Source organism: Acanthochromis polyacanthus, chromosome 8 (genome assembly GCF_021347895.1).
Source record: "Acanthochromis polyacanthus isolate Apoly-LR-REF ecotype Palm Island chromosome 8, KAUST_Apoly_ChrSc, whole genome shotgun sequence".
Lineage (NCBI taxonomy): Eukaryota > Metazoa > Chordata > Actinopteri > Pomacentridae > Acanthochromis > Acanthochromis polyacanthus.
The window spans coordinates 33,112,598-33,126,844 of record NC_067120.1 but is presented as its reverse complement, the minus strand read 5'-3'; the positions used below and the strand labels follow the sequence as shown (position 1 = coordinate 33,126,844).

The following is a 14,247-nucleotide window of genomic DNA, read 5'->3' as shown; positions in this document are numbered from 1 at the left end:
TGAAGATCGGCAGCTACAGCCTGAGCAGAAGAGTATCTATAATTATATTATTTGGCCGAGTTTGAATTCCAAAGTACCCTCTGCAGAGAAAAGCATGTGACTGCCTGGAAATCTAATCTGGTATGTGGGCAGCGAGTTCATAAAGCAGGAAATGCCAGGATGCTCTTTCGCTCGTTCTGCTCCTGTGCTGTCTGGTCTTGGTGGGCAGCTGTAAAAGGGCTGAATTTTAATCGAGCATAATGGTGCTTTTAGTCCACTTGCTTTCCTTGACACCATCATAAAATACATCAGAGGGTAAAAACTTCAGTTGGCTGCAGTCTGCTTTGAAAAGGAAAGGAAGGCAGAGGACGAGAGCAGACAGTCACGAGTCTGTGCAACTCTGGCCAAGAAGAAAAACCTTGTGGAGCTGCTTTTTCCAAACATAAGAACGGCACAGATGGACGACACAAGATGATGATGATGTGCCCCTGCTCTTATATAAGTTTTACACCACAGAGATATGATTCAGTGCCCACTTTTTGCACAATCGGACACGCCTTAATGCTGTACAGTGTGACCCTCTTTTTTTAATATTTCAAAAGATAGCGTTGACTTGAAGCACTAAGTAGCATGCCAATTCTGGTCCCTTGTGTTAAGGTCATATGCAGTTTCTTACTTCTGTCTTCATACTCAGAATAAATGTTGTTTCATGCACAAAGACAGCAGTATATGTGTTGTAACATGCAGCTCAAAAACTCTGTGGTAAATTAATGGAATAGCTTGACATTCAAGGAAACATGCTTGTGCTTTCTTGTTGAGAGAAAGATGAGTAGATCGATACTACTCTCATGCCCATTAAACGTAAGGCCACAGTTAGCTATGTGTTTCATGGTCATGGTCTTTTTTATGGTCTTTCATGAAGTCTTTGCTTTCAGTCTGTAGCTTCTCATAAAGACTGAAAGCAGGAGTAAAAATGCTGCCCTGGCTCTGTCCAAAGCTATCCCAGTCTGGATGACATACTTGGATCAACCACAACATTAAAACCACTGAAACTGAGTTAGGATTGGATTGACTTTGACAAGGACTAGATCGTAATGGCTGGACAACTGAGTAAGAGCATCTCCAAGGAAAGAGGGGAAAGGCTGCCCAGTGTGATCCAATAATAAAGAGCTACTGTAAGACAAATTGTTGGAAACCTTAATACTACATGTGACAGAACAGCGCAAGAACCCATAGTGGGACTATTCAATTCAATTCAATTCAATTTAATTGTTTTTATATAGCACCAATTACAGTCAAATTGTCTCAAGACGCTTTACAGAACCCATACGCCTGACCCCCAGAGTAAGCCCTAAGGCAACAGTGGCAAGGAAAACACCCTTTTAACAAGGAAAGAAACCTTGAGCAGAACCCGGCTCTTAATGTAGGGGGGGGACCCATCTGCCTGCTGGCCGGGTGTGTTGAGAGGGACAGAAGAGGTAGAGAGGTCGAGAGGTCGAAGGATAGAGAGCAGACCAGTCAGAGTCCCTACCGAAAGCATCTAAAATGGGAAAGTGAGCTCCAGAACTGGACCATGGAGCAAAGGAAGAAGGTGTCTTAGTCTAAAGAATTGTGTTTTCTTTTACATCATGTGGACAGCTGGGTGAGTAAACATTGCTAAACTGAGGAAAAGACTGCAGAAGCAATGTGGTGTTTTGGGCACTTTCTACTGGGAAACCTTTGGTCCTAGTAGTCATGTGGATGTCACTTTGACACCTACTTAAACACTGTTGCGTACCATATGCACTCCCTATTTTTGTGGTATAATGCTTCCTGTTTTGAGGAACAAAAGAAAGAGTTCAAGGTGTTGGTTCAGCCTCCAAATTTCCCAGATTTCAATCCAGTCAAACATCTGCTGGAAGAAGTCCTATCAATGGATTCCCCACCTCACAAGTTCCAGAACTTCAGGGATCTGCTGCTAACATCTTGGTATTTGACACCACAGGGCAACCTCAGAGGTCTGTAGAGTCCAAACCTCGCTTTGCCAGAACGTTTTTGGCAACATAAGGATTGTCTACACAGTATTATGAAGGTAGCTCTAAGGTCAGGGTTGATTTCAGTTTAGAAATGCAAATTATTGAGCTTTAGAGTCAACTGTGTCCTGCAGTACCTCCTAATTGAACATACGAGACATCACTAACATAAATTGTAATAACACCTGCCCTACTACTGTCACCACCTCAGCATCATCGTATTATGTCACATCAGAGAACTAACTGCTTTTCTTATGCGCAAACATCTCATAATGTGCAATGACTGGGCCATTAGTACAATATTTATATTTAAAATGTCCCCTATTACCACAATGCTACTGGCTTTTAATGCTATTTTTTATCTTTATTATTTATGCGAACAGATGTCTGAGTGTGAAACTTTAATTCTTCATTTTTAGACACTGCACAGTTTATTTCTTGTACAAATATGACAATAAATATAACTTATCTAGCTCTTAAAAGTAAAAAAAAAATAAAAAAATTGTATTTTTCCCCCCAAAAAATCCAAATTAACCCTTTACAATAAGATCACAGGCAAATACTTCTCACAGTACTGCACAAATGTAGATTCTGTCATCTGAAAAGACATTTATATCAGATTTATTTGGTTGATAATTCAGTTTAAGAGGTCTGGTGAGAATTACACTTGCAGCAGCATTTGTGTGACAGGACGAGTTTGCTAATTCTATTGAAATTTGACACTGATTTACTTTAAATGTTGATTAAATGATGCGCTTTCGGCTTTGTGAGGACAAAGTGGTACCAGATTTCCCTTTTGCCCATTGATGGTCGTCTGTCTGATCTTATCAGCAGCAGCACAGATAATTGATTAGTAACCACAGAAACAGAGTGGAAATAAATGGGCTTGTGTTCTCTGTGTTATCTCATGAGGTGGTCTTAGTAGCTAAGTGATATCTAATGGAGAAATAATTAGAGATAACCAACAACATGAGATAACCCTCAATGAAATGGTAAATAAATGAAAAATACCCCAAACAAAAGTCAGGCTCCATTGATTTGTAGTAATTTATATAAAGAAGAGAACAGTACAATGCAAAGTACAAGGTTGCATTTGGTTTTACACTAAGCTTTTGTGTGTTTTTTGTTACAGTTGAATCAAATACCTGTGTAAATAAGAGTCTGAGAAAGTTAAGTCGCTTACAGTGATTGGATAGAGTGTGTGTGCATATGAGTGTGTGAGAGAATAAAATACAGCTACTGTAAGTAGTTTAAAATGATAGGATTACCGTGTGTGTGTATGTGTGCATGTCTGTGTGTGTCTGTGTGTTTCTCCTCATGCATCTACATGTGTGTCTGTCTGTGGGTAGGAAAAAAAAGGACTGTTTATTCTCCCAGCATGTTTTCAGCATCATGCCTTCGATGTGGTTTCACCAGCTGGAGGGGTTTCACTTTAAACCCACCACAACGTGAAATTAGCCCGGTGTCGTACGGGAAGCCTTTCATGAAGGCCCCTGAACTTAACTGCACTGGAGGCCTTTTACCTCAAGGTGGTCTTTAAACTAAATGCATATCATACAATTTCTTCAGCTCATTAAGTGCCAAATTTGCTGTCACAGCCAGATTGAAATGCATGCAGCGCTATGAGGAAGCCCTCAAGACCGAGTTTGGAAGTAACCTTGATTGCAGATTGTTGCATCTCACTTAAACTTCACTCCTTTCTTTTGGATGCAGAATTTAAGGGCTGGAGCAAGAGTGGGTCAGCCCTGCTGTTTGACCCAACCTTTGCCAATCCCCCATTCAGCTAACCCTAATCACCAATCACAGCTGAGCCTCCCTCCCACTGAGTGTCACCAGTTGATAGACCAAACATTGGCCCAACAGCAGCCACCTGCTGAACGCTGCTACATCTTTTTGGTAGCAGGTGGTTGATTTGGACTCTCTCACAGCTTTATTTTTACCGTATATTGCCAAGTATTAAACCTGCAATAGCTGTTAAAGTTCTGACAATAAAGAAAAAGAAAATAACTTTCCACAAATTGTAGACTAAACAACAACATTGTGTGATGAAATTTAGAGCTGGAACAACTTCAAATTAACTCCAATGAGACAAAAACTGTACAGTAAATTAGAGCTGGTGCAATAAATGTGCATGATCGTTGACGCTGATGCTCAAACTGCTCAATATCTTTGACTGACTTTTGGTTTTATTTTATTTCTGTATAACAAGTGTTTTTCATAAATCTATTATGTAGTTGTAACACCAGTCATTTTTGGCTCCAGTCATTGGAGTTTTAGACACTGACAGCAGCAGCAAAGTCCAACTAGGTTGAGTGTAAAAGTTTCCAGTGATCCAAAGGCTTAGAAGAAGTTGAAGCACTTCAAATTATCCAAGAACAAAAAGTTGGTTTGTGTACTGTGCAGACAGCAGACACTTTAGACATGTTTACTTCTCTCCTGCCCCCTGTGCTCACTTATACTGTGTTTTTATAGTCAAATTCCAAATAAAGATGATTTTGTTAGATTTTTGTGTTTCTGTTGTCAGACAATGGAACAAGTATGAAATAATGACTGAAATGCTGCCGATTAAGTTGACATGAATACTAGGAGTCACTCCTAAGCTGCTGCCTTGCACCACTGAAATCCTCATTTTTATCACCGTAATGTTGTCTAAAAAAAGTCTTTGCTGTTCTGTGAATTCAGCTGCATTTACAAAGAGCCAAAGCTGTAATTACAGTCAGATAAAAATACACAATAAGGAGAACAGGAGTTGCTTTAGCTGCTCCATAGTATAAAATATCCACCATGTCCATGTTGCACTCTGTTTAATATACAGTTTGAAGTTTTTCCACTTTGTTCAGGGGTTTGAAAGAAACTTGGAGTTCTTCTAGAGTTGCAGTACAATTTAGTATTATGGTTTTGAAATTGCTAGTGTAAATCTACAGATTTGCACTTTAATATGTAAACCTTTGTTGCATTTGTCAAAAGAAAATGACCTCAAATATAATGGTGACTTTGCTTTTTTGGGGGAAAATTAATCATATAGATCAACTAATCTGTAAAACGGCTGATAGATCGGTCATTCGTGAGCCCTGCAGTAATTGTGTAAATGTTTGTTCAAAGGTGAAACCCATTTTCTTTTTACAGTCAACACATTAGCAGTTTGCTGGCTGTACCTGGGGACTTCAGGCGCTGATGTGGTTGAGTGGCCCCAGACACCGAGGCGACTCGTGGCATTCGACGGAAGGGATTTTCAAATCTGTTCTCAGTATTCTCAGAATGCCCTAGAACTACAATGAGTGTGTGTGTACGCAGGGTTTAAAGGTACGAATCCTATTAGCGACCTCTTGGCTCGGTGCTTTGTTTGTCAGCTCGTGTCCAACGTCCCTCTGGTAAACTTACAGCTCTGCAGGCCTGATTTAATTTGTAAACTGTGAAAACGTATACATTAATGTAGTTTACATACTGTATGAGCAGTGGCTGGATATCTAGATAAATCAAATATAAGCTGATCACTTACTTTAGTTCACATACAGCAGATGAAGCCATACTCTGGTTCTACAGTCTGTGCAGGAGTTTGCTCTGATTCAACACGTTTGTGACTCTATTTTGCAGGTTTTCTCCAGAAATATTCTGGGCTGAAGTCTCTCAGGCTGAGTCAGAGATAACAAACAGTAACATATCTAAAACAGATGGAGTGGGTTTTGATTTGTGCATTTTCCATTACATAGGAGTGTCTCAGATCTCCAAGGTCACGGGCACTTTTTTGTGTTTTACGGTGTGTGCAGGGCCTTTTACATTTTATTGCCATTAATACATTAAAAGCCGTGTTGCCTTGTAAAGTGGCTGTTCTACATCCTTGTCACAGATTGCTCCAAATGCATAAAATGTCGTCTGAATATATGGTGTCAGAGAATTTACAGTGCATTTTATTGTGTAGTCTGAACGACACACCTTCCTCCTTTGTTTTCTTCTCTCAGTTACTTGTGGTTTCATTAAAATCCATAGTACACAGCAGCATTTAACAGATGAAAATGTGTCTTAAATGCAAAAATGCAATTACACGCTATCAGTTTTTCTGTTTTCTCACACAGAAACACAAACTTTCACTGCTTACAGTGTTTGCTTATGTATATGAAAACTCTTAAAAAGTTAAATATTAAACATAACTAATTATTTATAAGTCCACTTGGCATATCAGCTGTTTATATCTTTTCCCCCTCCTAAATCAGGCATGTAGCTTTTTTTGCTCTTGTGTAAGCTCACACATACTTCAAAGCTAGAGCCCATGACAGCATCATGAATTACTGTAAGCTTTGCAAGACTTGAGAGAGAAAGTAAAACCCTTCATTTTTTTCTGGTCACTCAATGCTTAAAATAATCCAGCACATCTACATTTTATTCTTTGGCATACTGTGACTTTTTCTTGCATGCTGGGACTTCTCACAAGCTGCTGGTACTCTTTTCTCTGCCCTCTCCATATCGGGTTCACTGGGCGATTCATAATGGCCCAAAATAAACTGCCTTACCCAGGTGGTACTACATGACGCTCTGCTCCTGTTCTTGCCTGCTTGCTTCTTTCTGACAGCAGCTAGTCTAAGTAACGAGAAGAGAAAGCATCCCGGGATTTTGCTAGCAGAGCTGGGTAGCTCAGTATACAAGGTACACAAGGACTTATCTAGTCCCACAAGGTCTAGTTACAACTCTTGTAGAGTACTGCGACGAGTGGACTGTTGCATCCTATTATCGTCTACACTTCATCTATTCATGTCTTCATCATGGCACCAGAATTTACATGGCAGGTAAAAAATTTATTGTGAAACTTCACAAAGATGGACAAAGGTATAGAGAGATTGGTGACGGACTACAAATTTGTAGAAACGCAGTTGCAGCAGTAATCAGGAGGTACAGAACAAGTCTTAGTGCCACTAATCAGAGCTGCAGTGGTCATCCTTTCAAACTAAAATTACCCAATGGAAAGTGCATCATTTGCACAATCTACCTCTGAAAAACAGTCTTGATCTAGCAGTAGTCATAGGAAGCTGGAATTCAGGCTCAGACAGTGCTAAAAGACATTGTAGAATGTCGACCGTAGCTTACTCTTTAGCACAAAAACAAACAAAAAAAACCATGAAAAATAACCTGAACCTCTTTGATCAGATGAGTTCAAGGTTAATTTGTTTGGCTCAGATGCCGTCCAGTAAGTCTGGCGCGAACCCGACCAGGGCTACCACAGTGAATGCATAGTCCTGACAGTGAAGCGTGGGGATGTGAGTACAAAAGCTGTCGGGTACGTGACATTCATGTTTAGCACTATAAATGCCTGTGGGTAAACCAAAATAGTGCCTGACAAGATGACTCAAAGTCTACAGAAGCTCAACATTCCAGAATGATCGCAACCCAAGAGTTTCTACAGAAGGAAAAAGTGAAAACTACGACCTGACCTGACTTGAATCCATGAGCACACCTTTGGGGAAATTTATAGAAAAAGGCAGAGCAACACAACCCCACCAGCAAAAACCAGCTGGAATGGAAAATGGAGGAACATCCCTCCAGAAATCTTATCCTCCATGCTGAGAAGGACTGAGTTTGTAACTAAAAATAAAGGTGGACACATGAAGCACTGAAAATAAAAGACTGGAATCTCGCTAATAAGAAGTGTACTGACCTTTGTTGCATTGAGCTCCCACTGTGAGGCCTGCATTTTTAATAGAGTAAATATAAAATGCAGGTTTTTAATTTTACATAAAAGCAGGTACCTCACTGTTCAACCTAGAATTAACGCAATTATTGTAAGGTGATACAATTTTGTGTCACTTTACAATAACAGCAAACTGATTTTGAGTCATTTGACGTTTAAATGAAATTGCACAGGGCTGTACTCGCTAATGTTGTGCTGCAGCTAATGGATGGATGACGTAAACATCACAGATGTCTCATGTTTTATTCAATGCAGAAATTGGTCATGTAATAGGCGATTAATGGTTTGCTGATGCCAACCAATACATATGCACTCACTTTTTAACTGGCTGTAAACACTGTGGGCACTTAGATGCAAAAGCAAATAAATAGCTATAAACGATGTGTAACTGAACAAGGCTAGTTTGGTGAACCACCTTTACAGATAAGAATATGAGATTATATATGTTTAAGATTGAGCAAGTTCGACTGCAGTCAGATCTGAGCTGTTTAACCTTCAAATTAGAATTCATAGAGAGTCTGTCTACAACAGGGGGGTCAAACATGTGGTCCGTGGGCCAAAACCGGCCCTCCAGAGGGTCCAGTCCGGCCCTCAATGTGTAAAAATTCCAGAGAAGACATTAACTGCTTTATGAATTTAAAATAACGTCTACACCATGACAAGTTGTTTTGATCATAAAGTAAAATACAGGATTTCTCATTGCTCTTTTGTCGTTTTGTGTCTCATTTTTGTAATGTTTTGTCTTGTTTTTGTTGTTTTTCTGTCAAATTTTTGTCATTTGTGTCATTCTTTTGTCGTTTTGTCTTGCTTGTGTTTTGTCTTATTTTTTCCTTTTGTGTTTTGCTTTATTTGTTGTTTTGTGTATCGTTTGTGTTGTTTGTCTACTTTTGTGTCATCTGTATAATTTTTTGTCTCATTTTTGTCGTTTTGTCTCATTTTTTGTCTCTTTTTTGTGTTGTTTTGTGTCTCGTTTTTGTCATATTGTGTCTCGTTTTTGTCATATTGTGTCTCATTTTTGTTGTTTTTTTTGTCTTTTTTTGTCTGACTTTTGTCATTTTGATCATAAAGTAAAACACTACATCGTTCAGTTCCAGATGACTAAACGTTGTGTTCCTTTGTAGACACTCTGTGATCTGGAAGTTGTAATGTGTAGCTGATCAACTGAGGCATAATGTTATTGAAACTGAACTTTCAGAAATTTCAGGCTGCTCATGATGGTTTGTAGAAAGATAATTTCTTAAATGTGACCATTTTCAGAACGTACTTTTTTGCACTAAAACAAAGGAAAAATGTGGAGTTGTGGTTATTTATAGGTTATTGTGCTGTGATTTTACTGGTCCGGCCGACTGGAGATCAAATTGGGCTGAATGTGGCCCTTGAACTAAAATGAGTTTGACACTTCTGGTCTGCAATGATGGAGTCTAACAAATCTCTAAAAATGAGAAATGATAAACCAGATCTACGAGCTCCAAACTGCCTCAACCAGGACAGCGTCATGTTTGCCAAAATACAGTGTCTATACAAGCATAAAATTAGAATAGCCGAGGCTTTAGGTGTCATATTGGCCCCGATTACAAACACAGGCCTGCTTTGTTGAGGCAGCATCTGAGCCTCTTTCAAAACCAGGAAAAACCCAGAGTGGGAATTTCACTATTGTTCTCGATGCATTGATTCCCCATGGAGTGTGGCAACTCATGCATTCATTAGCACGGTGGGAAAAAGAAAAGAAAAATATCTGTGTCCTAAAAGTGAAATGATATACAGTGACATCCGGAGCGCAAGCAGTTTTGTGTACAGCCTGTGGGGTTTACGACACGAGGAGGGTCCTTCAGGAGCTTCTCTGTAGCACAATAACAAACCCCGGTGTTCACACACTGAGGGCTGTTGTTGCTGTGATTTTAATTCCCTGGGTGACAGCCTGCGGGCGTTTCTGTTTAACAGCTAGATGATTAAAGCAAGAGGCCAGGTGGAAGGGTTTGATAGTCTACCTCTCAGCACAGATTGCTAAGCTAGAGTGAGAATACTCCTGCTTACACTTAAGCCCCCCCAAAGCTTTCTTAGAAGATTGCCATGTTGTCGTGGTTAAAGTTAGAACGGCTTTGGATATTTTGCACGAGATGTTCGCTGGGTGAAACTGGACACGACTGATTTGAAGAATATTCTTACGGTGACACATTCCTCCATGCTTCAAACAGAAATTTAGCAAAACTTGATTGATAACCTGATGCCAGCTGGAGGTTTTGTTTAGTGGTTGCCAGTTAAATCTAATCTACTTAGCAGAGCTTGATGTGTTGGTAAATAACAATTAAGGCTTGCTTTGTAGCTTTGATTCAGTTATTTGCTCATTCAGTTTTTTGCAAATTTCTGCATACTCTTTAAAAAAAATACTATCACTTTTGTATATTTTTTCTATATTATATTTTCTACATTTTTCTCTTATTTCATTTTAACTTCACTTTATACCCTAATATTCTGTGTTGTCTTTTTGTTTCCCCCTTTATTGAACCTTCATGCTGCTGTAACAACTTAATTTCCCACCAAAGTCATGTAAGTCCAAGTCAGGGGCTTATCTGACTTTACTCTTGTGCTGTATTCTCACTATTTAACCCTCGTGTTGTCCTCAGGGTCAAAAATGACCCGCCTCCACCGAGCCTCAGAAGTAAGCACAGTTAAATTGACATGAAAGATCGCAGAAATTAGCACAGTTAGCGTGGACAGAATAGAAGATGTTTGTTTCGTGTAAAAGTGTGGTCCCACGTGACCTCAGCTAACCTTAAAAAGTTCACGTGTGCTTGTGATTGTGCAATGAGCATGTTTGCGTGAGTGTTTGTTGTCAAAGCTGATCCTTAAAATAAAACGCAATGCGGCTTCACAGGTTAGACGAGAAAGACGAGATGGATAAAAGAGTTTACATGATGAGGAGAGAGGAATTGAATGATGAATTGAATGTCTGGTTTTCCCCTCTTCAGGAGGCAGAAAGACTATTTAATCAGTGGGCACCACTCGTTTTTATTGTATCACACATTAGAACTGTTTTCTTTACTAAAGTTGAGGTTTATTATCACTATTCTTGCTGCTAAAGGTACTGCATGGGTGTAGACATTATTTGTTTAGCAAGAGGTAGTACTTCTATATCTTAAAGAAACAGACATGTACAGAAAGTAGCTTAAAATACATTTTGAAGGAAAACAACAGTGTACCATAGACTGTAAAATGGAATTGTACAGTATACAGCATACCAAGTTGAAACAAGGTCATTTAGGGTTTTTTTCTATGCTGGTAAACATAGTGGCAGAGTCATTTTTGACCCGAAGACAACACGAGGGTTAAGTGCCCAGCAGTTCGTTTTTAGGAACTATCAACAGTATTCTTGCCCACTGTTCCTGATTAGAATTAGATTATTTATGTGCAAAAATAAATCAAATAATGAACTGGTCGTGGGCTGCTCAGCGGCGTAGTGGTTAGCACTTTCACCTTGCAGCAAGAAGATCCCTGGTTTGAATCCCGGGGTGGGCCTGGGATCTTTCTGCATGGAGTTTGCATGTTCTCCCTGAGCATGGGTGGGTTTCCTCCGGGTACTCCGGCTTCCTCCCACAGTCCAAAAACATGCTGAGGTTAATTGATTACCCTAAATTGCCCGTAGGTGTGAATGCGAGTGTGATTGTTCGTCTATGTATGTGGCCCTGCGACGGACTGGCGACCTGTCCAGGGTGTCCCCTGCCTTCGCCTGAGTCAGCTGGGATAGGCTCCAGCACCCCCCGCGACCCTAGTGAGGACAAAGCGGTATATAGAGGATGGATGGATGGAACTGGTCGTCAACTATTTTGATAATCAGTTATCCAGTTTGTATCATTTGTATGGAGAAAAAGGTCTAAATGTTCTGGTTTCAGCTTTTAAATGTGAATATTTTCTGGTTTCTTTCCTCCTTTATGACCTCTCCTCAACTTTTACCTAAATTAAATGCTTAGTTTTTTTTTTTTTCTTCTGATTACTGTGTAATGAGACATAAGATTAACCGGATCAGATTCCTTGTTTGCGTACAAACTTGACCAATAAAGTTGATTCTGATTCTGATTATCTTTGGGTTGTGGGGAGAACAAAACATGAGAGGACATTCTCTGGGCTTTGGGAAACACTAAACAAAATATTTCACCATTTTCTGACATTTTAAAGATCCTACAATTAATTGATTGATCAAGAAAAAAATATTAGTTGCAGCTCTGGTACAGAGAAACTAATAATCATTTTTTAAAAAGTCACATCTTTACTATTTTAAGTTCCAAACAAGACTTGTAATTGGCTCAAAATTGGATCTAGATGAACAATATTAAGTGCATTTTAATTTCATTCTAGTTTAAAGAGTTATAATGGAACACATGTACAGTAAAAGGACACATATGTTACAAATTGTGCAACAACCTCTACACAATTTGTCACTTTGCATATCATCTTTGAACAATCTAAAGATGTAATGAGACTTTTTTTCCTTTTTCCCCTCATTATGCATTCATGTAGTAGAAGAAACTTGGTTTTAAAGCAATTTTTGGAGAATAAATTACTAAACATCTGTTTGTTATCATCTCTCTCTTTTATATCACTGTAAACTGAGTATATTAGGGTTTCTTTTCTTCAACAATTTGATCAGTGAACAGTTAATCATAAAAACAATCAACAGATGATTCAGAAATCAGTCGTTGCAGCCAAATTTGACAAATCAGCTCTTCCCTGTTGTATCAGTAGCATTCACTCACACAACCAGCCAGCATCTCTCTACATGCAGCCGCCACATGTGATCCCAGACACCATCTCCTCGCACAATCTTCACCTCTTTTTTTTCTCCGAGCAGGTAAAAAAAGAAAAAAACCTGCACTCCATCTACTCCATCCTTCACGGCACTCCAACCGCTGTTGTCTCTTAGCAACGCCGGCAGGTAAATCAATGGAGGGGAAAAGGAGAGAGGCAGGGAGATGAATGAGGGAGTGGAGAGGACAAAAGGGGAGGAAGAAGTGGAGAGAAGTGTCCGAGGAGGGCAGATGGGTGTCAAGTGTATAAAAGAAAAGAAGGCGAGGAGGACCAAGGTGGAGATGTGGGGAGATAGACCAGAGGTAGAAGTAGAAAAAAAAGAAAAAACAAAGAAAATAGGCCCATAGGAGGGGAGGAAGATGGGGGAAGGAGGATGAGTAAATGTCAAGCTCTGCTCAAGTCGCTGCATTTAATGTCATTTGGGATGAAAATGTCAAAACGATAAAGCAGCGATAGAGGCACATGTTGTCTGCAGCCTGGCTAAATTTCTACTACTTCTAAAAAAGAAGGTGCACAAAGTGGCAGTGAAGAACTTAAAAGCAATGCAACTTTTATTCTTCTACATAAAAAAAACACAGGTGTGAGGAAAAAACTGCAACATTAAAGCAAATGGAAGCCTGTGTGAGCAAAGTGCATGAACTCTGTGCTGTTTAAAGTGATGCATATGAGAGGAAAGTGGAGAGGGAGGCAGGTCCGGGACTACAATGGACGTGTGGATGGACACGGGGAGATGCAAAGAGCCGATGGCCTCCGACATGAGCAGCTGACTGGAGGAGGAGGAGGATGCTGCCTCCTCATCATCACCACCACCACCACCACATAGAGCTGTGTCTGTGTGCTCGCCGCAGACTGTTTGGGTGCATTTAAAAAATGATGCTTTCAAACGCTTACCTTGCTTTGTGGAAGCTCCAGTAGCCGGTTCTCTCCGGGATCAGTGCCGCTGCTGCTGCTGCTGCTGCTGCTGCTGCTGGGTCCAGGCGTGTAGCGGCTCTAGTAGCATGCAGTCACGTTGTCTGAATCTAAATGTGTGCTTCTCACCCACCACACTCTGGACACGAAACCAAACAAGCAAAGGAATGTGCAGTTAGATCTCAGCTCTGGAGGGGAGAGGAATAAAAATGGGGGAAAAATATAGATAGATTTTAAAAATGCGTTAGCGGTGCAGGAAGGTACCAGCTGCCGTAGAGGCTGCTGCTGCTAACCCGCTGGCTCAGTGAGAAATGAGCGCTGATGAGGCGACGTCCACAGCGAGCAGGAGACCGAGGATCTGCTGCCCAGGACGGCCCTCAAAGACGAGGCAGGAGGAGCAGGAGGCGGCGTCGGCTGGTGTCTTTCTGGGAGGGACGGTCCTCCAGACCCCGGCGGACACCACTGTCAAGCTGAGGCCGCACGGATCAATGCGATCCTGTTCCGCCGTTTCACAATGAAGCGCACCGTGTTTGTGCTTTTATTTGTCAAGCTCCACTCGACTTTGAATCATGGGATGTTTTATTTAGCTTTTTCAAAAGTAGAATTTACCCCAAAAGACTCTTTCATCTCAAAGTGAGAAAGATTTCTTTACAAACTGTGGTACAAATATATTTTTTAAATGTAAATGAAGTGCACCATCCTGCACATGGCCACATCATGATGCCACCACCACCATGCTTCTCATTATGATGCTGCCACCACCATTCTTCACATCATGATGCTGAAACCACCGTGCTTCTTATGATGCTGCCACCACCATGCTTCACATCATGATGCTGCCACCACCATGCTTCTTATTATGAT

At 40.4% G+C, this 14,247-nt stretch overlaps 1 protein-coding gene across 2 annotated transcripts in view; it reads right to left on the bottom strand.

Annotated features, from left to right (window-relative positions):
• The window catches only part of st3gal2 (ST3 beta-galactoside alpha-2,3-sialyltransferase 2), a 106,995-nt gene extending 93,107 nt beyond the window's left edge, over positions 1–13,888 (bottom strand). The window contains exons 1-2 of one of the 2 annotated variants that reach the window (XM_051951479.1): positions 13,648–13,888; positions 13,366–13,522 (exon numbers count right to left, since the gene is read on the bottom strand). The gene's annotated coding sequence lies outside the window, so the exon portion shown is untranslated. The remainder of the gene's footprint in view (positions 1–13,365; positions 13,523–13,647) is intronic. The other variant, XM_051951480.1, reaches the window with a different exon arrangement.
• Between the last annotated feature and the right edge of the window lie 359 nt (positions 13,889–14,247).